Source organism: Triticum urartu, chromosome 7A (genome assembly GCF_056163025.1).
Source record: "Triticum urartu cultivar PI428250 chromosome 7A, HENAU_Tu73, whole genome shotgun sequence".
Classification (NCBI taxonomy): Eukaryota; Viridiplantae; Streptophyta; class Magnoliopsida; order Poales; family Poaceae; genus Triticum; species Triticum urartu.
Genome location: NC_141879.1, coordinates 719,253,959 through 719,275,459, shown reverse-complemented (window position 1 = coordinate 719,275,459; position 21,501 = coordinate 719,253,959). Strand labels below are relative to the sequence as shown.

The window sequence follows — 21,501 nt, the reverse complement described above, 5'->3', positions numbered from 1 at the left end:
ATCGACGGTATACCTCGGATTTATTCTAACAAGTGGTATCTTTTTTTGACGGGAATAGCAGGAGCTCTGCTTTTGCATTATAGTGAAGGGAAAAAGTACAAAGTATAGGGGAGGGGTGTTAAGCACCCCGAGCATAAAACGAACACAAACATATACAGTTGCCTATCGGAAAGCACTCCTGAAGAACATGCACTACCCCTCTGCCGTATGGGTAGGTCTCAAAGCCTCACTGAGCAATGTAACGTTATTACGAATCATGTTTACCAACGCCCTCGGTGTCAGGTCCTTATCCTCAAAAACTCGATGGTTTCTCTCCTTCCATAGATGCCAGGCGATGTACGCCGACAGAGTTATCTCTTCCTCCGTCCTTGCTGGTGCTCCTCTTTGCGTACAAAGCATCTTCCACCAATCTGAAACTGAACTTGCCGAAGACACACCATTGTACATCCTGCTGTTGGCACCAAGGGAGAGATGCCAGACCTCTCTCGCATAACAGCATTGAAGCGTGAGATGCATCGCGGTCTCCTGCTCCTGGTCACAAAATTTGCAAGAGGCGTTATGTGGCCATCCTCTCGCCTGTAGCCGGTCGGCAGTCCAGTTTCTGTTCTGCAGCAGAAGCCACATGTAGAATTTCACCTTCCCTTCTAGCTTGCTTCTCCACACCCGGGCAATCTCAGGCTGCTCAATCCTGGCAGAGAATTGGACCCCATAAGCAGAACTCGCCGAGTATATTCCATTGGCAGAGATATTCCAGTTGATTTTGTCCCTTTGAGTTGACAAGTTCACCGGCTGCAATTTTTCCCACAGGCCAACAAATTGACATAGCTGCTCGTGGCTGTCCATTCGTTGTATACCTTGCACCCATCGCCCAGTGCTTATAGCCTCTTTGACCGTGAGCCGTTTACACCTAGCCAGCTTGAAGATATCCGGTGCTAGGTGCTGTGGGGCCTCGCCATTGAGCCACCAATCTTTCCAGAAGGTTGCAACACTACCATCTCCCAACTCGATGCAAGTGCAGCTGGAGAAGAGTTGCCGATCAGTGTCATCACATGGAGTCGCTGTACCCTTCCATGGCCTATCCTCTTCAGCCCACCCGAACCATTCCCATCGAATGCGCAAGGCCCTACTGAAACAATCTATATCCTTCACTCCTAGGCCACCAAAACGCTTGGGGGCACACACTCGTTTCCAATTTACAAGGCTTTTCCTCCCTACTGATTCATCCTCCGCACACCATAGGAAATTTCTCCTCAGCTTGTCCACCTTTTTGGTGAGCCACTTGTCAGGCGGGAAGACCGTCAAGAAGAAAGTGGCGGTTGCCGTAACCACAAAATTGATGTACACCAGCCTTCCCATCCTGTTTAATAACCTCCCCTTCCTAGGAGCAAGCTTCCCCGCAACTTTGTCGAGGACCGGTTGAAGCTCTGCCCTCCGCGGTTTACGAAACCCAAGTGGTAGTCCCAAATATTGACATGGGAGAGAGCCCAGTATCCCACCAAAATCATACAATATATTCTCAACATTAATTTCAGCGCAGGAGATAGGATATGCCACGGTCTTGCCGATGTTGGCCCGCAGCCCAGAAGCGTCCCCAAAGACTTTTAGGATGGCATGAACAGCAGCAAAATCTTGGGCAACCGGGTTGATGAACAAAGCTGCATCATCGGCGTAGAAACTGGATCGCAAACGAGCAGCCCTGATTCTCAAAGGTGTAAGCACCGCCCTCTCTGTGGCCATCAAAAGCATCCGTTGCAGGGGCTTCATAGCAAGAATAAAAAGCAGAGGCGACATGGAGTCTCCCTGCCGCAGCCCTCGTCTATGCACAAATGGAGAACCTTGTGATCCATTCAGCAGCACTCTAGAGGAAGAAGACGCAAATATTATAGATATCATATCCCTCCATCTCTGACCAAACAAGTGGTATCATGAGCAAGGTTTGATTTGAGGTTGTGGAAGATTGATCTAGAGGTGGATGAGTCATGAAGCTTCGGTGACGACATGCGAAAGAATTAATGGTTGAAGCCTAGGCTGATCGATGGGAGAAAATTCCTTCGGCGGAAGTCGTGGAGCACGGAAGCTATCGACGAGATCGAAAAAATAAGCAATCAGAATCATGCAAGCGGCAGACGGGACTTGCGGCGATCGATCGGTGGATCGACGGGCGAGCATACAACCGAGGCGCATGCGCACGTGGCAGCGCGAGGCGTTGGTGCAAGTCCAGATCGATCGGAATCAGCGGTGGCGGAGCGTCCAGGCAGCGGAGTCTTGGCGAGATCATCGATCAAGTCGATCGAGATCGGTTTCGGTACGAGCTGTGCAGACGTGAGCGCAGGTGGGCTGAAGCCCAGGCGGGGCCAGCGTGGTCAAGACGTGGACTGGACCATATGGGTCAGCGCTGGCAGGCCAAGGTGGAGCTGGCCGAACGATGCAAGTTGAAACGTGGAGGCGCTTGCGTACAGGTGCATGGGATTTGTTTATAAAAAAGAGCTACGCAACGGAGACCGGTGCTATCCATCGGAAGAGGAGATAGGAAAAGCTAGAACTACAGCCTACAGGAACACATGTGGAGTGGGGAGTTTATTCCATTGATCTTCACGGACAAGTGTATAAAGGAAGGCTCATGTGGTGGACTTTTGGCTCTATTTCTTTGTACACAGGTTGTGTATGTGGATGGTAGTGTGATGGTCTATGGTGCAGATGGCGATGCTGGCGACATGCGTATAAGGCTCGGAGGAGTCTGGAGCGCGTCGTGACAGGATCATGCAAACACAGGGTGTCTAGCAATGCATTGAGATGTGCGGGGCTGGCCATGGCGCAAGGTGGAGCATGGTTGCAGTCGGATAATTTCGGCTGGGTCGGACTGGACTGTCTGACAGACCGACATGGATGTTGGTTAAAGCAGAAGATGGCGGTGATTTCAGCGACGACGACATAGGAGGGTGATGCTGATGGTGGCCGACTTCTGGGGCGTGGAAACACGTGGTGCAGGCCTGAGGGCTTGTGCGACTTCAACGGACTATGACGCAGGGTTGATTCAAGGCAGTGTACACATAAGAGCTTGAAGTCAACAGAGCGCGGGGGTGGCATGTACAACCATCATGGAGTCATGTTGAAGGTGGAGTTGGAGTCTGATGGGTGACTTCACTCTGAGCTGATGGAGGGGCTACGGTGTAAGATATCGGAGAATCGAAGCCTATTTCAGTGGGATAGCGAGAGACACGTGGATCGGACTGGGTACCAGTGGCCTGATGGAGGCGTGATACTCGGCATCGGTCGGTGATGATCGGTGGTTCTCTGCAGTGGGGGTTGAGGCAGTGTGGGCTAGCTACCCGGGAGACTCGACCAGGACAGTAGAGGCTCGACGCGGTGATAGCGGCGAGGCGTGCGGTAAGCATGGGACACAGCGACAGGCCAATGCACTGGTGGTCAGACATGTGGTCAGACAAATTGTGCAGGGGGTGCTGAAGCAGTGTTGACGAGTACCGGATTCAAGTTGGTGACTGGGTCTATCGGTGCTAGTTGATGGACAAGAGTTGACCGTGGAGAATCTGAGAAAGTGGCGGGAAGTCTAAAATTGTCAAAAGCTGAGAGAGTACATGGCCGTATATTTTGTGGTGTTCAGTGCACATGGCAAAGTGCGGATGACAAGGCAGAAGGAGGCGCAGTGCTATAGCGGTGGGACATGTCAGAGACTATCCGGAAGAAGGGTGAGACAACTGCGAATTTGACTCAGGGTGACACAGGGCGACGGTGAAATTCCTTCAAGTTTCAGACAAACGATCAAGAAAGAACGGTGATGTTGAGTTCAGGTAACTCTTATGTGTGGCGTCCAATATGTGAGTTGTTTACTTTCACGCAGGTTAATGATCGGTGTGTGATGGCGTTGAACGGATTCTTCGGAAGTTGGGAGTACAACGTAGAGTAATGAGGAACTTAATTTTGCTCAAGTATTGACTGTGAAGAAGACGAGAAGGGACTACAGTTGCAGGTGGAGTCACATGGAGTCTGGGAGTAGCAGCGGTGCTCATGGTGTATCTCAAGTCCAATGTACATGGAGGTTCGACGCACGGACGAATTCAAGGTGGTGAAGAATATTCGCCAAGGTGGAGTTTGTTAGAGTTGTGTCAAATATTATTGTACAAGGTAGGTTACAGTTGGACTTGTAGTTGCATTGTGTTTAGATAGGATATGGAGTCGTGTCCTAGTAGGACACTTATATCCTAGGCCTCTCATATATAGCGGGGGTAGACACACGATGTAACCTATGCCAACATAATAGCACGGGCATGCGGGGGAGCCGGCGGCGTGTGCCGGCGCCCGGGCGGCCAGGATGCGGTATTGTCACGGTGTCATGGGGAGGAGCGCCCGTAGTCAGGCCCCGAGGATGTAGCCATGATGGTGAACCTCGTTAACAAATTTTGGTGTCGTGCTCGTGTGATTGCTTGGTCCTCTGATGATTGACGGTATACCTCGGATTTATTCTAACAGAGCACGTGAGAATACCGCCATGGGTCTCGACCAGGATATGGTGTTATGCTATCCTATCGAATATGGGCGTCAGAGGAAGATTTTTACCAGAGGTTCACGAATGGCTATAGATTATCTCAAAGCACTTCGGTAAGACGATCACCGTCTTAGATGACCCTTCAGAGTGATCATCCCATCATCCATGCCTCTTCAAACTTATTATGAGAGGTTATTTTGTCTGTCTCTGACATAGTAGTGTAAAAGCTTGAATGGAATTGTAGATCTCTTTATATTCATTTACCTTTTCCTACTTCTATGAAAGAATTTAAAACTATTTATCTTTTTTGGTTGGTCTCCGGGCGAAAAATGGAATACCTTCTCAGAGTGTCTTCCACCCAGACACAACAAACTTGGCTGAGAGTCTCTTCAGTTCATCGGTATTACTAGAAAGATGGCCATGAAGGAGGAGGGTTAAGGCTGTGCATTAAGGAGCGGAGATGACAGATATTAGTACTAGCTCTTGCACGTAAGTTTTACATCACATGCATGGGTGTGTGATCAGATGTGATATCAAACAATAGAATTCATGGAGAAACTGGGGCGTAAAACGAACATGTCTTCCATGCAATAATTTGCCCTCCTTGCGTGCCCAACCTTCTTCTTCTTGTTCTTCCTCTAAGCTTTCTTGGCAGGGAGCTCACCGTGGTGGCATTGTCCAGCCACTAGTGCAGTGTAAAATTCAGACAAATTTACTACATGTTCAGACAAAATGAATACAGTGCTTAAACGAAGAAATACTCAGTACACTGCCTAAATGCTTCAGACACCGCAGTGCAGTGCCAAATGCAGTCCAAGTACAAGTGGAAGTTTCTTATCAAGCAATTAATTAGCTTACCAAATGTAGGTTCATAAGAAGACAGAAGGTACACATACTTCCTACTCCCTCCGTTACTAAATATAAGTCTTTTTAGTGATTTTAATACGAACTACATACGGATGTATATGGACATGTTTTAGAGCATAGATTCACTCATTTTAGTCCATACTGGAATCTCTAAAAAGACTTGTATTTAGGAACAGAGGGAGTATATTCCAAACAGATCAAGCAGAATGTTCCTTTGATAGCTTATCTTGTCTCACAATTGATACGGTGCCAAGCATTCAGTGCAATCGTCTCATGCTCATCCAAACAATTGTTTTTTTTGTCTGTGCATGATGATTGTCTCATGTGAAATTACGTTAAGCGTGCCTAGAAACTATAAAAACTTGTGAACTGTAAATGATCCATAAACAAATACGTGCATGTAGTGGTAGAACAGTATAATTGACACACACATCCTTGTATAATTGTTCTCTGCATGCATACATATTGTTCTGAGTGTTGATGGTCCTGAAGAAATCCATACCTGAACATCCATGCTGATGGTCATAAGAGCCGTAGAACTTGGCATGCAAATTTCAAACAGGGGCAGTCCCTCGCCCACATGTGCGCATCCTGATGGATCTCATATATTATAGCTGGAGAGAGAGTCCTTGTAGTTGGTCGAAGTGTTGAAGAGGAGCAGCAGCTGTGAAGGTTCAGAGAAGTAGCAGCACTGGGGTAGCAGGGAGAAAAGACGCAGCAGCAGGTTGGGGTTGAGACGAGCAACAACGGCCCCCGCGAGCTCCTCCTCGTCTTCCTGCATCGACCCGAGCCGCAACGGACGGCCGCTGCGTCTGCGTTGACCGCGGGCGAGCGCATGCGTCCGACTTATCCGGCCCCACCACCGGCGATGACCACCTCCTCCACGCCTCCCTCCTGCTCCTTCTCCCGCAGTCTCTTTTTAAGTGGGTCTGAAAAAACGCATCGTTTTGCACAAAACACCCCGTTGCTTGGTGTATTCAACCCATGCTTCGTTTTGCACAAAACACCACCTATGCCGGCCGCTTCCGGTGACCTCCGGCGCCGTGCAGCACGGCCCCGAGCTCCCCACAGTCCTCGCCTCCCTTCCCTCCGCCCAGATACTCCGCTCCCGTCTTCTATCGCCCTCTCGCAACCCCACCCCCGTGGCTAGGGTTTCAGGCAGGGCTTCGTCGACGCGTTTCCGGCGGCCCTAGGTTCGTCCCTCCTTCCTTCTTGGCCTCCCCAGCCTCCTCGTCGCCGCCTGCCAAAGCACCCTGATGCGGCCATCCCCGCCTACAACCCTGGTTCCAACGGGATGAGTTGGGGAAGGAGAAGGTCGCCAGCAGATTATGTTATCCATAATGTCCTCCCAAATAGTGCCGCAGATGACAATAATGCAAACAAGAATGCATAAGAGCAACTCCAATGGGCCAACCCAAACGGACGACGCTTTTATCCGTTTGGGTCGGCTGCCCGCCCGGCGTTCGCCCGGTTTAGCATTTGGGTCGGCCGCCTGCCCAACGCGCCGACCCATTTTCATGTCCGCCCTAAGATTTTAAAAAAGGCCCGCGACGCGATCATGCCAGCGGCCATGTCTCATGCCGACACCATACCAGTGTCGGCATACATGCCGGCTCCAAAAAATATCACCACACAGTTCGCGCTGGTGCACTCGCCAGTGGCCGGCACAGATGCCAGCGCACAAAAAGTGGTGGGACTCGAGTTCGACCACGCCATCACGGCCCCGTGGTCATGCCAGCTCACAAGCCGGCATAAAAAAAGGAAGGCGCTCGCAGCTACGAGATCACTCGTCAGTGAACTTGAGCATGTCGGCCTGCATCTTCTCGAACCACGATCTCTTCCTTGGCGACATGGTGTTGAGATCCACCTTCATGATCTCCACCCCGGTAATCATGCTCGCGAGGCGATCAAGGCGTTGGATGCCGCATCCCGCTTGTCCTCCTTCTTGGAGTTGGTCTTCCCCCGTGGCCATGCCGGCTCGCCGTCCCCAACCTCCTCCACGGCTTGCTTCCCCCCACGCGACTTGAGGGCGGCATATTGCGCCTTGAACTTCTCCTCGTCCTTGATGACCCGAAAGAAATGGGAGAGGTTGAAGCACTTGCCATTGTGTTGGACCTTGGATGCCTCCAAAGCTTGAAATGCCTACAAAATGTTTCCATGCAAGCATATGAGCAAATGGTATGCAAATGAGCACGCAAGCATGAACTTGATGACACAAAAGAGGGCGGCTTGCTAGCATACCATGTCTTGCATGCCGATGCCGCTCACGGGGCAGGCCTTGACGCTCTCAAGAGTGGCACAAAAATTGTTGCACTCTTGTTGGGTCACCCTCCATCGCTTGGAAATGGACACCCACCTGCCCGTGTTCACAATTTGGTAAGGCGGAAACCTCTTGCGCTTATGAAACTCTCGGTGGACACGAATCCAAAAGGTTGAATGCTTTTGATAGCGCCCGTCTTGGGATCTTGTCCAATGTCTCGCCAACACTCGCAAAGGAGCTTGTCCTCGGCAACCGTGTATGCCTTCGTGCGCTTGCTTTTGCACTTCGGCTTCGGATCGGCGGCTTGGTTGGCGAGCTCGTCCTCGAACAAAGGCTCCACTTCGATGTCGCACTCGACTCGTCCTCTTCCTCTAGCCCGTAGTCGTCGGGGAACTCGTGGTCGAGTGGGAAGCCGTCCAGGTCCATGCCGACCTTATCACGCATGAAGGGCGCCTGATCGGTATCATAGCTACCGGCCGGCGTGAACGCCCTGCGGCCGTCCTTGCTTTGTATCTCGTCAGGATCATAGCCAGCGGCTGGCGCACCGCCCTCGAAGATGAGGTTCTGCATGTAGTCCTCGTCGCCGGCGGACGACATGTCCTCGAACAGGTTGCGGGCGTCCGGGAGCACGCCGGCCGGCATCTGCCACGCGCGTTTCCTCGCGCCTCCGGATGACGAGCCACCGGCCACCGGGGTGGCGTTGAGGTCGATGGGCGCGGGCGCGGGCGTGGAAGGCGCGACCACGCTCACGTCGGGCGAGCACTCCCCGGAGAGGCGGGAGGCCTGCGGGTACACGTGGAAGCCGGGCATCGGGGTGCAAGCCGACGAGCGGGGCGAGTCGGGCAGCACCATCCGAGGGAACGCCGATGAGCCGGTGCTGGCCGCGGCGACGGCGACGTTGACGAGGCCGTGCTGGCTAGGGTTTAACCCTAGCATGTAGAGCGCCTCCCTCGATGCCGCCACGACGCGGGCGTTGGTGACCTCCTGCTGCGCGGCGGCGGCGACAGCGGCGTGCGCAGTGGCCTCATCCCTCCGGCCCTTCCTCTTGGCCGACTCCCTTGTTCGCTGTTCGGGCGTCAGCGCCTTCTTTGGCTTGGGCGCGACGGTGGTCTTGTGCGGGGCATGAGGCTTGCCTTTGCCGGAGGGGGCGGTCGTCTTGCCGGACGAGGCGAGGGAGGCGAGGCCGGCGGCGGCGTCGAGGTCGAGGTCGTCGTCCATGGAGGGTGTGGGAAGGGAGCGCGCGGGTGGGAGGGTTTTTGGGGGAAATGGTGGTGGCTGCCACCGACCGGCGGACCCGGGGAAAGGAGTAGGCGCGCGCGCGTCCGTCTCTTGTCCGCGCCGAGGCAAATCCGGCTCAAAATTGGGTCGGGAATGGGTCGTGCGGACGCCAAGCGGACGCGCGTTCATTTGGGTCGGCGCATTGAGCCGCCTTTTGTGTCCGCGCTGACCTAAACGGACGCCAGCGGACGAAATGGGTCGCCCCATTGGAGTTGCTCTAAGCCCAGAGCCCCAGATCAGATCATGTTCCTCAGTGGCCATGACCATCTTCATGCTCATGATTTTCTCAACCAATGTGCTTGCCATGAAAATTCATCATCTTCTCACCTTCCAGGTAATATGAAACCAACCATGGATTGCAGCAAAGAAATCTGGAATCCCGAGAGCTAGGTTCATCCGACGTGGGCACTAGGGACATTTCGGTCATTCACTTTCTAGTGTAAACTTGAAAATTGGCTCAAATCGGATAAAAAGGGCAGTTATGAATGTGCCAACATAGATGTGTGTGTCAACAGATCAAATCTCGCCATAAAAGGGTAACCAGACTAAACTCCTTCGGTCTTCGGACGGCGGCGAAGGTAGCGATGGCCAGAACCGGAGAAGATGAAGTAGCTCCTCCTCCTACCCCTCTAGATACACGAGTAAGCGATACAATCATCCTCTACCTTATCCTCCTCGTAGGTGTTCTCATTCGATAGATTGATTCAGATTCCCTTTCATTTGTTTCTTTTTAGTTCTGCTTCATGTATACTTTATTTTCTCTTTTTACTATGATTTGTACATTTTATTAATGAATTATTATAAGTACATGCAGGAGAGTCCTGTCGTTCCTGTTAAAAAACGATTCGGTGCCATGTGGTTATTCTTATTAGAATTATGCAATCTAGCATTGCTTTTGACAGGCAAATAAAAAAAAAGAGAGTTATTTAACTGTACATGATTTCTACTTGCATCCCCATACAATGGAAAAAAAATACTATGTGAACTAATAAGACTAGGCCATCATGTTTTATTTTTAGGAACACACTGAGTTGATCGCAGATGTACACAGTACACACACAGAATATTGATTGTCAATTACTTTTGCAAGCTAACTAGTAGTACTAAGATGACACCGGTTCCAGAGAATCAGAGAGGAAAAATAAACTCAAACTGTTATAATTGCATGGCTTATCAAATCTTTGAATTATCGTCTTATTAGGACTCTTGATGTTTGTGTTTGTTTCACTTTCTTTGATATAATGTACTTTATTTAGCCAATCAATAAAGTCAGATTACCTGCTAAAACAGTTTGAAGTGTTGCATGAATGTATAACTAACACTATAGACCATATGACTGTTAAGGAGTATTAGTATTGGTCTAGAAGTTCTTAGTCTATGTTTAGTTTTCTTTACACCTCAAGTCATGTGTAATATATATATGCCCTTTAGGCCTTCAATAAACTTAAGTTGCTTTCCTAATATGGTATTAAAGCTTAGATTAATATTTTCGGGCGCCGCAACTCGCCCTTCCGATCCAATCTGTGCCTCGCCACTGCTCCCTCTCGAGACGTGCGCCGTCTGCCGCCTCAACTGGTTGCCATCAAGATCGATGCCCAAGTCACTCCACCTGCGGCTCCAAGCCGCCCGGCAAGCCTACTGAATCTGGCGCTGCTCAGGCCGCTGCTCCCAAATCTGGAGGACGTCTCTGCCGGTCCGATCGAAGTCGATAGTTGCCTGCCCGCTCACGTGCTTGCTGCTTGTACGTTCTCTTATGCACGCCATGATATCCGCTGGTGCTGCCCGCTGCTACGTGGTGCTACCTGTAGCTAGCTACTTTCTTCTGCTACGTGTTGCTGGCGTGCTCCTACCTACTGCTTTGCTGCTGCGTTTGCCCCTGCATGCTAGCTGCTGCCTTTTCGCCACGTACGTGGCCGCGTGCTAGCTTCTGCTCCGTTTCGATCTTGATTTTTTCAACAAGAAGAAAAAAAGTACAATGTCTTCCGCATACACGATGGATTTTGCATCTTTGTGTCGTGTATGCTTCCTAGCTTTTACCTTCCTTGTTTTCTACTGCGTCCATCAAATCCGTTGATATTTCGTGTTTCCCGTGCCATGTGAGTCTAAACTTTTGTTTTCTGGTCATTGTCCTTTGTATAGGATTTCTGTGGCCTCTCATTGCATTGTTGATCCTAAACCCATTCTCTTGCCGTCGAGCTTCTTTCGCCGTCGGTTTTCATGGGCCATGATTCTTTAGGCAATGCTTCATTCTTTTGATGCATCTTCTTTCGACAACCCATCTTCTCTTGATACTTCTCTTGTATCTTCTATTGATGCGGGGTCTTTCTCTAATGTGCCAACTCTTCGTATCCCCTTTGGCAACTCGACAGGTTTTGAAGACTCTTCATGCTACAACGACACTCTCAACACACGGATTTGGATTATCATTTTTTTCTAGTATTACGCTTCTTCAAATGCAATGCTATTGTATACGCTTTGCATTTGAGGGGGGTGTTAAGGAGTATTAGTATTGGTCTAGGAGTCCTTATTAGTCTATGTTTAGTTTTCTTACACCTCAAGTCATGTGTAATATATATATGCCCCTTGGGCCTTCAATAAAGTTAAGTTGCTTTCTAACAATGACAATTCAAACATAACAATTATTTCATATTGATTCTACCTTCTTTTTTTGTTAAGAGGGAAAACCAGAACCTATAATTTCAAGCTTTATAAACAGAAGAAATAACTATATGCCATATAAAAACGCAAGAAATTGTTTGTAAGCTACCTACATACTCCAGTTACACAATTTTTTGTAGGTACCAAAGTTGCATACATTAAAATGTATACTTGTAAAATTCATATATTTAAATAATAACTAAGTCACAACACAAATTAAAATAGAAACAAAATACCCTTTTTAGGCGAAACTCAACCCACAACACACACTGACTCAAAAGGGCCCGCCTACAATTGATCTTGGATTTCTAAACTCACAGTACATCACCACAAAGCTATAATCATATGCTCATATAAACAGGCAGAATTGCCTTACTTTTGCAAGAAATTAAGATGAACCCTTAAGAAGCAAAGTAGCTCAATAAAATCTAGCTGCAACAGTGCTATAATCACATTGTTTTATGAAAGTTAAACTAGCTAGTATAAACCATGCCTCACAAAATTCGAAACTTGGCAACGTTTGATCTCCTCCTAGTTACAACTTCAACTAGCTAGTACTGAATGTCTGAATCTAACTCTCGAATTTCATCACCAAATCCTTAAGTGATCATCATTCAAATCTATAAACTGTGTAAAACTTTATTTATATTGTCTCTCAATGTTTTTATACAACTAACATTGCTTAGTATCATTAGAAAAAAAATATGCCTTCTCGATTGATCATATGCATACGTGCAATGATTGTTTTCATACACACACAATACTTGTGGAGTTTCAATTAGTTCTCAGAATTTTCGTACGAATGGGTTGGATACAACTATAACTATCGATAATTTTCATGTAATGTTGTTTTAGCCTAAACTAGCTGAGTGACCCGCGCAATGCGCGGCTAGTATTACATAAGGCTTCTATTGGCACTTAGTTCTTCCTTGATTTTTAACATTTATGAAATTTTATTCATCCCTAATTCACTAAAGAAAACATGGGTCGGCTCGAGATTTTTTTTAAAGTTGCTATTTTACTATATTCTAATGATGGCATTAGTATTTAATGAATTTTTGAGCTATATTGCAAATCTTAGATTTAATTATGTGATAATCTTAACTTTATGGATATTGCTCCAAGTCATCTATTGTTTATCCTTTTAAATAGTTTCTTGAGAAATTTTCCACGCCACTTATCATTGGCAATGGCAGGGCATACATCCTGAATTCCAATTCCAGATTGTTCTTTGATTATGTATTTATGACCCCAGTGAGGATACTACTAATTAAGTGCCTCTGTGATATAAACCTAAGTGGTTCGTTACTGCCTCATAATGAAGCTACCCCTCTGATCATGGCATCTATACTTATACCATCCGCTAGTCCGGCCTTGCTAAATTACATGCAAAATATCCTTTCACACATGATCTTCTACTACCTAGACATCGTATATTGACTCGTCTTATGACCTCAACTGCACCATGATCATCATTAGTCTGTGTATTCAAGGTTTCTACCTAATATTGTTAAGGTTTTCACATTTCATATTTATGTATCAGTTTGTATGTACATATACAACACCTAATTTCCTTCGAACTTATTTTGGAATGTAGAGATATACCTATCATAAACATCCAAGTGCTATTTTTTATTTATAGTGTATTTTGTATAAGGATTTTTAGAAAAATAGAGATGTAGATTTTGAATGTTCATCTGCTACTATGGATTTTCTAGCATACAGTGTACTCCTTGTGCACCAAATAAAAGTTCTATTTACTTTGAATTTCCACAAACAATGTCATTCATCTAATCCTTTCGGTGATAGAATTACGCTTACCAGATTCTTATGGAATACATTTCTTTGCCATCCATTCCATAGGAATGTCGCCATGAACCAAAATTTCATTTTATGTTTCCTTTTAGATGCGTAATGCACATGCACGCACTCTCTCTATACTCTCCACACTAACGCTCTAAAATACTTGTGTTTACTTCATGTGCACTGTTCAAATTAAGTCATCTCTTTCAAACCTTGTGTGTTATAAAATCCTTGTGGAATTCACAGCCCGCAGCATCAATTGTGTGCTGTACATGTTGCCATATTTTCTAGTTCTTGATATGCAAAGAGATCTTGCATTCTCTTTGTAAGACATAATACGACTGTATGTTCCTAGTAAAAAGAAACATATATTCAAAAGTATATTACTCCCTTCGTTCTTTTTTATAAGACGTTTCAGACAGCTGATATTGAACTGTTTTGGGCGTTATCTGAATTTTATACAACGTCTTATAAAAGTGAACCGAGGGAGTATTATTTTCAATGCACAGCATATACTTCTGTATGTTTGTGTCCAACATTTACATTCGGAAATATAAAAATATTTAAAGGTAAAGCCGTGTAAGTACTTTTTTCATGGAGAGTATATACAGATTTTTTAGTTCTGTACCTAGTTTGTAAGTCTGGCATGTCCGCAGTTTTTCTTTAAAGAAAGAAGAGCCCTGGAGCATCTCTTTATGCATCAAGAGTCATCAACGTGCTTAGAGTGTTGGCCGCCGGCCGCTTGTTCTCTTGGCGTCTTTGTCCAAGTTAAGTCGTGGGGGGTGTAGACTTTTAGTGTCCTGGGTAGATATAGAGACGTGATAGATTATGGTTGTTTGTTTCCTAATGAAAAAAGCTAACGCCTACATGTGTGGGCATTTGCACATCGCCCACACACCTCAATCACCACTCATTTTGCCACGTATGAATAGATGACACCAGTAGGAATCTTTTTGGTTTTCGGCTTAAAAATGTTGTATCTCCTAAATAAAAAAGCGAAGTAAAAATCCGTTTTCACCATTAAATCCGTCTCGACGAGATCTTCAAAACTAGATCCCATGTTGATATGTTTCGACGATTTTTTTTTGCCCAAAAGTTGCCATGATGTTTACACTGCAGTTGCCATAGGGCTTAAACTAAAGTTGCCACGTGGCAATTTTAGTTTGTGATCATGGCAATTTTAGTATTTTGAAGATGGCAACTCCAGTACTTTGACCATAAAAATTATTTTTTGTATGAACCATGGCAATTTTACGTGCATGTATCATGGCAATTTTAGTTTATGGTTCATGGCAAGTCTAGTGTCTTAATTCTCTGTTTTATAAATGTCAAAATTTACTTTTAAATGTAGAAGAAAATAGCTGAAACATATCATGGCAACTTCAGTGTAAACACCATGGCAATTCATATGCAATAGACATGGCAACTTTTAATCCAAAAAAAAAATTCATCAAAACATATCAACATGGGATCTAGTTTCGAAGATCTCATCGCGAGGGATTTAATGGTGAAAACGGATCTTCAATTGGATTTTTCGTTTAAGAGATAAAACATTTTAAAAACTGAAAATCCAAAAAGATTCCTACATGCATGCATGCGATGACGTGGCAATCTGTTTGCATTAGAGACGTGTGGTGCGTCTCCCTTCCTGCCACACGTGTGGCAGTTATCGACGTCCTTCCTAATTAATGCACACGGTTTTCTTCCTTTGAGCTGAGTACGTATGGGTGGTTGCACATGTTTGATAATTGTCACGTAACTTTCTTAATCTGTCAATGTCAACCGGTGTTTCCCATCTTATGCATATGCATAGGCATACAGATGTGACATTTTAATAAGCTGGCACGCACATGTTAACATGTTACGTAAAATCTTATAAATCTCAGCCGTTATTATTCTCATCGAACGGTGGTAATAATATTAGCATATTTGGATGAACATGATGGCTTGTTTGACTCTTGTCTTAATTATATAATACTCCCTCTGTCCCATAATATAAGAGCGTTTTTTAGACTAGTGTAGTGTCAAAAAGTTCTTATATTATGGGACGGAGGGAGTAGATGATAATTTTCTTTCTATTTCAGTGGGATTTTTTCATTGACTTACTGTAAAACATCATAATAATTCTATCTCTAATTTCTCTGTCCATACATTTGATTTTACCTGCTTTAAATAAGTTGACATTCACGAAGCAATGAGCAGCTGCAATGCAAATACGAGGAACGTCATCAATGCAAGAAGTTGAGGTTCACTAGACGGCAAGAAATAGTCTCATATTTTTCTTCCAAATAGTATATACCATTCCCCATTTTGATACTTGCGAACACCCATTTGCGACCTCCTTTTCCTAGTTACAGTTCATCCAGACCTAGAATAGGATTGAAGATTTATGATCCAACTATAAGAGAGGTGTTGATTTTTCAACCAGTTTATATGCACTAGAGAATGTACATGTAGTTCTAATTTGAATTATGCGCATAAAATGCCTGGGAAACCCAGTTAATGTATAAATATGTCCAAACGAACCCCGAAAAATTTCAAAAATAAACACAACACTCCTGTTGTTCTATGTTAACACTCGAAATTTTTGAAAGCAATAAGAGGCAACAGATATCGTTTCGTCCCAAAAGGTGGCACGTTCCCTACCGAAACCATCACGCTTGTTGTGAGAAACTCTGGTTTGCGAGAAGCTTATACCCAAATTTGCCTCATATGGGATAAAAAATTTACAACGGCATGTTGATGCTGCTCCATGATAGCATGCTAAGTTTCATGAATTTCAGACAAGTTTTGGATTTACTAGAACTTAAAAACTAGGTATCTCAATGTTTGCGGCCGAGTGACGGTGGCAGGGTGTTTGAAATTCATTCTTATTTCTTGCATGCGACCTAAGCATGCAACCAAGGACACATATTTGATTTTTCTACCAGTTTATATGCATTGGAGAATGTGCATGTAGTTGCAAATTCGAATTATGCGCATAAAATGCCTAGGAAACCCAGTTAATGTATAAAAATGTCCAAACGAACCCCGAAAAATTCCAAAATTAAACACAACACTCCTTTTGTTCTATGTTGACACTCGAATTTTTTTGAAAGCAATAAGAGGCAATGGATATCGTTTCGTCCCCAAAGGTGACACGTTCCCTACCGAAACCATCACGCTTGTTGTGAGAAGCTCTGGTTTGCGAGAAGCTTATACCCAAACCTGCACCAAATGGGACAAAAAATTTACAACGGCATGTTGATGCCGCTCCATGATAGCATGCCAAGTTTCATGAATTTCAGACGAGTTTTGAATTTACTAGAATTTAAAAACCAGGTATCTCAATGTTTGCGGCCGAGTGACGGTGGCAGGCTATTTGAAACTCATTCCCATTTCTTGCATGGGACCTGAGCATGCAACCAAGGACACATATTTGATTTTTCAACCAGTTTATATGCACTGGAGAATGTGCATGTAGTTCAAATTTGAATTATGCGCATAAAATGCCTGGGAAACCCAGTTAATGTATAAAAATGTCCAAACGAACCCCAAAAAATTCCAAAATTAAACACAACACTCCTTTTGTTCTATGTTGACACTCGAATTTTTTTGAAAGCAATAAGAGGCAATGGATATCGTTTCGTCCCCAAAGGTGGCACGTTCCCTATCGAAACCATCACGCTTGTTGTGAGAAGCTCTGGTTTGCGAGAAGTTTATACCCAAACCTGCCTCAAATGGGACAAAAAATTTACAACGGCATGTTGATGCCGCTCCATGATAGCATGCCAAGTTTCATGAATTTCATACGAGTTTTGGATTTACTAGAATTTAAAAACCAGGTATCTCAATGTTTGCGGCCGAGTGACGGTGGCAGGCTATTTGAAACTCATTCCCATTTCTTGCATGGGACCTGAGCATGCAACCAAGGACACATATTTGTTTTTTCAACCAGTTTATATGCACTAGAGAATGTGCATGTAGTTCAAATTTGAATTATGCACATAAAATGCCTGGGAAACCCAGTTAATGCATAAAAATTTCCAAATGAACCCCAAAAAATTCCAAAATTAAACACAACACTCCTGTTCTATGATGACACTCGAAAGTTTTTGAAAGCAATAAGAGGCAACGGATATCTTTTCATCCCCTAAGGTGCCACGTTCCCTACCGAAGCCATCACGCTTATTGTGAGAAGCTCTGGCTTGTGAGAAGCTTATACCCAAACCTGCCCCAAATGGGACAAATTTTTTACCATGACATGTTGATGTCGCTCCATGATAGCATGCCAAGTTTCATGAATTATAGACGAGTTTTGGATTTACTAGAATTTAAAAACCAGGTATCTCAATGTTTGCGGCCGAGTAACGGTGGCAGGGTGTTTGAAATTCATCCCATTTCTTGCATGGGGCCTAAGCATGCAACCAAGGACACATATTTGATTTTTCAACCAGTTTATATGCACTGGAGAATGTGCATGTAGTTCAAATTTGAATTATGCGCATAAAATGCCTGGGGAACCCAGTTAATATATAAAAATGTCCTAACGAACCCCGAAAAATTCCAAAATTAAACACAACAGACCTGTTGTTCTATGTTGACACTCGAATTTTTTAAAAAGCAATAAGAGGCAACGGATATCGTTTCGTCCCCAAAGGTGGCACGTTCCCTACCGAAACCATCACGCTTGTTGTGAGAAGCTTATACCCAAACCTGCACCAAATGGGACAAAAATTTTACCACGGCATGTTGATGCCGCTCCATGATAGCATGCCAAGTTTCATGAATTCCAAACCAGTATTGGATTTATTAGAATTTAAAAACCAGGTATATCAATGTTTGCAGCCGAGTGACGGTGGTAGGGTGTTTGAAATTCACTCCCATTTCTTGCATGGTACCTAAGCATGCAACCAAGGACACAGATTTGATTTTCAAACCAGTTTATATGCACTAGAGAATGTGCATGTAGTTCAAATTTGAATTATGCGCATAAAATGCTTGGGAAACCCAGTTAATGTATAAAAATGTCCAAACGAACCCCAAAAATTCCAAAATTAAACACAACACTCCTTTTGTTCTATGTTGACACTCGAAATTTTTTGAAAGCAATAAGAGGCAATGGATATCGTTTCGTCCCCAAAGGTGGCACGTTCCCAACCGAAACCATCACGCTTGATGTGAGAAGCTCTAGTTTGTGAGAAGTTTGTACCCAAACCTGCCCAAAATGGGACAAAAATTTTACCACGATATGTTGATGCCGCTCCATGATAGCATGGCAAGCTTCATGAATTTCAAATGAGTTTTGGATTAATAGAATTTAAAAACCAGGTATCCCAATATGTGCGGCTGAGTGATGGTGGCAGGGTGTGGGACATTCATTCCCATTTCTTGCATGGGACCTAATCATGCAACCAAGGACACAGATTTGTTTTTTCAACCGGTTTTATATGCACTGGAGCATGTGCATGTAGTTCATATTAGAATTATACACCTGAAATGCCTACAAAACCAAGTTAATGTATAAAAATGTCCAAACGAACCCTGAATAATTCCAATTTTTTGGCGACACACCTGTAGTTGCATGTTCACTGCAAATAAAAGTTCTAGCAATTCAAACACCATCCTTTGTAGCTGTGACCCCATTACGCAATTCAAATCAAGATGATAAATCAAGTAGATTGCACACAGTTTATTATCACCAACCGTGTGAGATGCAACACAAAATATTTTGGAGCACCGTGGGTGTATAGTACACCTATGGTTTACGCGAGAAGGTGCATCGGCTACAGCCCACAGCCAGCGTGTCAAGCACACTAGCTCACTCCCCAAATATAATTCCACTGTTCATTCATCGCCGGTGAAAGATGGGGACGTGGACCCACGTCGTGAGGGCAACTTCGGCGGCCCACTCCGGCGAGAGCGCGTCCGCAGCCGCCAGGCGCGTGCTAACAAGCTTCGTGAGGGCGACCGCAGTCTGCGTCCGGGCGGCCAAGGCAGCCCAAACGACCGTTGTTGCTTCTTAGGCGGCAGTAGCAGCATCTGCCTCGGGGATAGCAACTTGCGAGAGCGGCACAACAGTTGTCCGTTCTGCAGCGGCGGCCTTAGCCCTAATGGAGGCCCCCCACTACCATGTCGAGGTCGTCCAAGCCCAGCTCGTGGCGGTCACCGCACAAATCGAACGAAACTTCTTCGACAACGGTCGGCAACCCACGGCCGAAGAGTTGGCAATCACCGAGAGAGTTCGAGCAGCCGTCCGTTCCTGCGTGGCATACCTTGCCACGACGGAGCCTGCCAGAGCCCAGATCGCGGCCGCCCACGCCTACCTCGTGGCGGCCTATTCCAAAGATATGGCAGACGCGGATGGCGAGATGCTTGCTGAGTATGGTGCAATTGATGCCATGGAGCCCCTTCCCCACACTGCAAAAAAAAGACACATCCGTGACATTTTGGGCCGAACGGAATTTTTCTTTGTCATACTTATGACACTTCTATGATGATAATTGTGATAAAACCCGCTATCATCATAGATGTGGCGGGGTCCTACTTCTATGACAAAAAATCATGACATAAAATGGGCTTTTCGTCTTGGGCGGGCCGGAGACGCAGCTGCATGACATTCTTTGGGCCATCCATGAAGAAAAAAACCGTGGTAGAAGCGAGGGCGAGGAAAATATCAGGGAGTTCCCGATTACGGTGGGTGGTCGGGGGCCGAGCGATGCGCGTTTCTCTCGTACGTACGCGCGTGTGTGCGAGGCGTTGGGCTCTAACTGACCCCGAGCGATTGCACTGCAGGCTACGCGTTACTGAACCCGAGCGATCGATCGATCCCTTGCTTTTAACTGAACCCGAGTGATTTCTTCGCTACTGCTGCTAACTGAAGCCGATCTAACACTGCTGCCTCCTTTCCTTGATGAACAGTGAGCGTTGTTGAGGGGGCTTGGATGAACAGTTCCCGGTGGGGGGTTGGATGAATAGGACCCAGTGGTAGTAGCGGTCGTTGCCTCTGGATGAACAGTACCCCGATCGATCGAGCCGATGGATGAACATGACCCCGTGGAGGGCTGGATGAATAGGAACCCGTGGAGGGCTGGTTGAAGAGTAGTCGGCAGAGGGCTGGTTGAACAGTAGCCAGTGGAGGGTTGGATGAATAGTAGCCCGGGGAGGGGTGGTTGAACAGGACCGGTGGAGAGGGCTGGTTGAACAGTAGCCGGTGGAGGAGCGCGCGGTGGAGGCTGGATGAACAGGAGCCTGTGGATGAGCAGTCACAGGTGGAGGCTGGAGGAGGTCGACGGTTGATGAACAGTAGCCCGTGGAGGCTGGAGGAGGTCGACGGTGGAGATGAACAATATCCCGTGGAGTCTCATTTTGCGGTACGCCACACCCCTCCCGATGAACAGGACCCCCGTTTCGACCGTAGCGCTCCAACACAAGTCCGTTTCCTCCGTTTTGCGGTACGCCACACCCCTCCCGATCAATAGGACCCCGTTTCGACCGTAGGAGGTCCGTGTCCTCCGTTTTGCGGTATAGCAGACCCCTCCCGATGAACAGGATCCCGTTTCCATCGTGGCCGGTCGAACACAAGGCCGTTTCCTCCGTTCTACGGTACGCCAGGCCTCGTTTCCAATGGTTGTTCCGTCCAAGCCGGTTGGCTAACGATGAACACGACAACGCATTCTGTTCCGACCCAGCCGGTTGCCTCCCCATGAACACGACGACGGCGCAGCTTCTCTGTTCTGACCCAGCCATGTACACGAGCCCTGGCCGTACGTATGTGCGGGTAGGCATTTGAGACCCCGCCCGTATGTATGTACGTGGCCATATTTTCTTTCTTGCACCCTGGCCGATGTACGTACATGTACATGCTACGTGCGCGCCTCTACTACGACACGTGCGTGCCTCTACATCGACTACGTACACGTTCGCGACCAGAATGACAACTGATAACCCACAAGTGTAGGGGATCGCAACAACTTTCGAGGGTAGAGTATTCAACCCAAATTTATTGATTCGACACAAGGGGAGCCAAAGAATATTCTCAAGTGTTAGTAGTTGAGTTGTCAATTCAACCACACCTGGATAACTTAATATCTGCAGCAAAGTATTTAGTAGCAAAGTAATATGATAGTAGTGGTAACGGTAACAAAAGAGT

At 46.3% G+C, this 21,501-nt stretch overlaps 1 pseudogene; it reads right to left on the bottom strand.

Moving 5' to 3' along the window:
• Positions 1 to 7,261: 7,261 nt before the first annotated feature.
• LOC147962181 (uncharacterized) lies at positions 7,262 to 8,441 on the bottom strand (annotated as a pseudogene).
• Between the last annotated feature and the right edge of the window lie 13,060 nt (positions 8,442 to 21,501).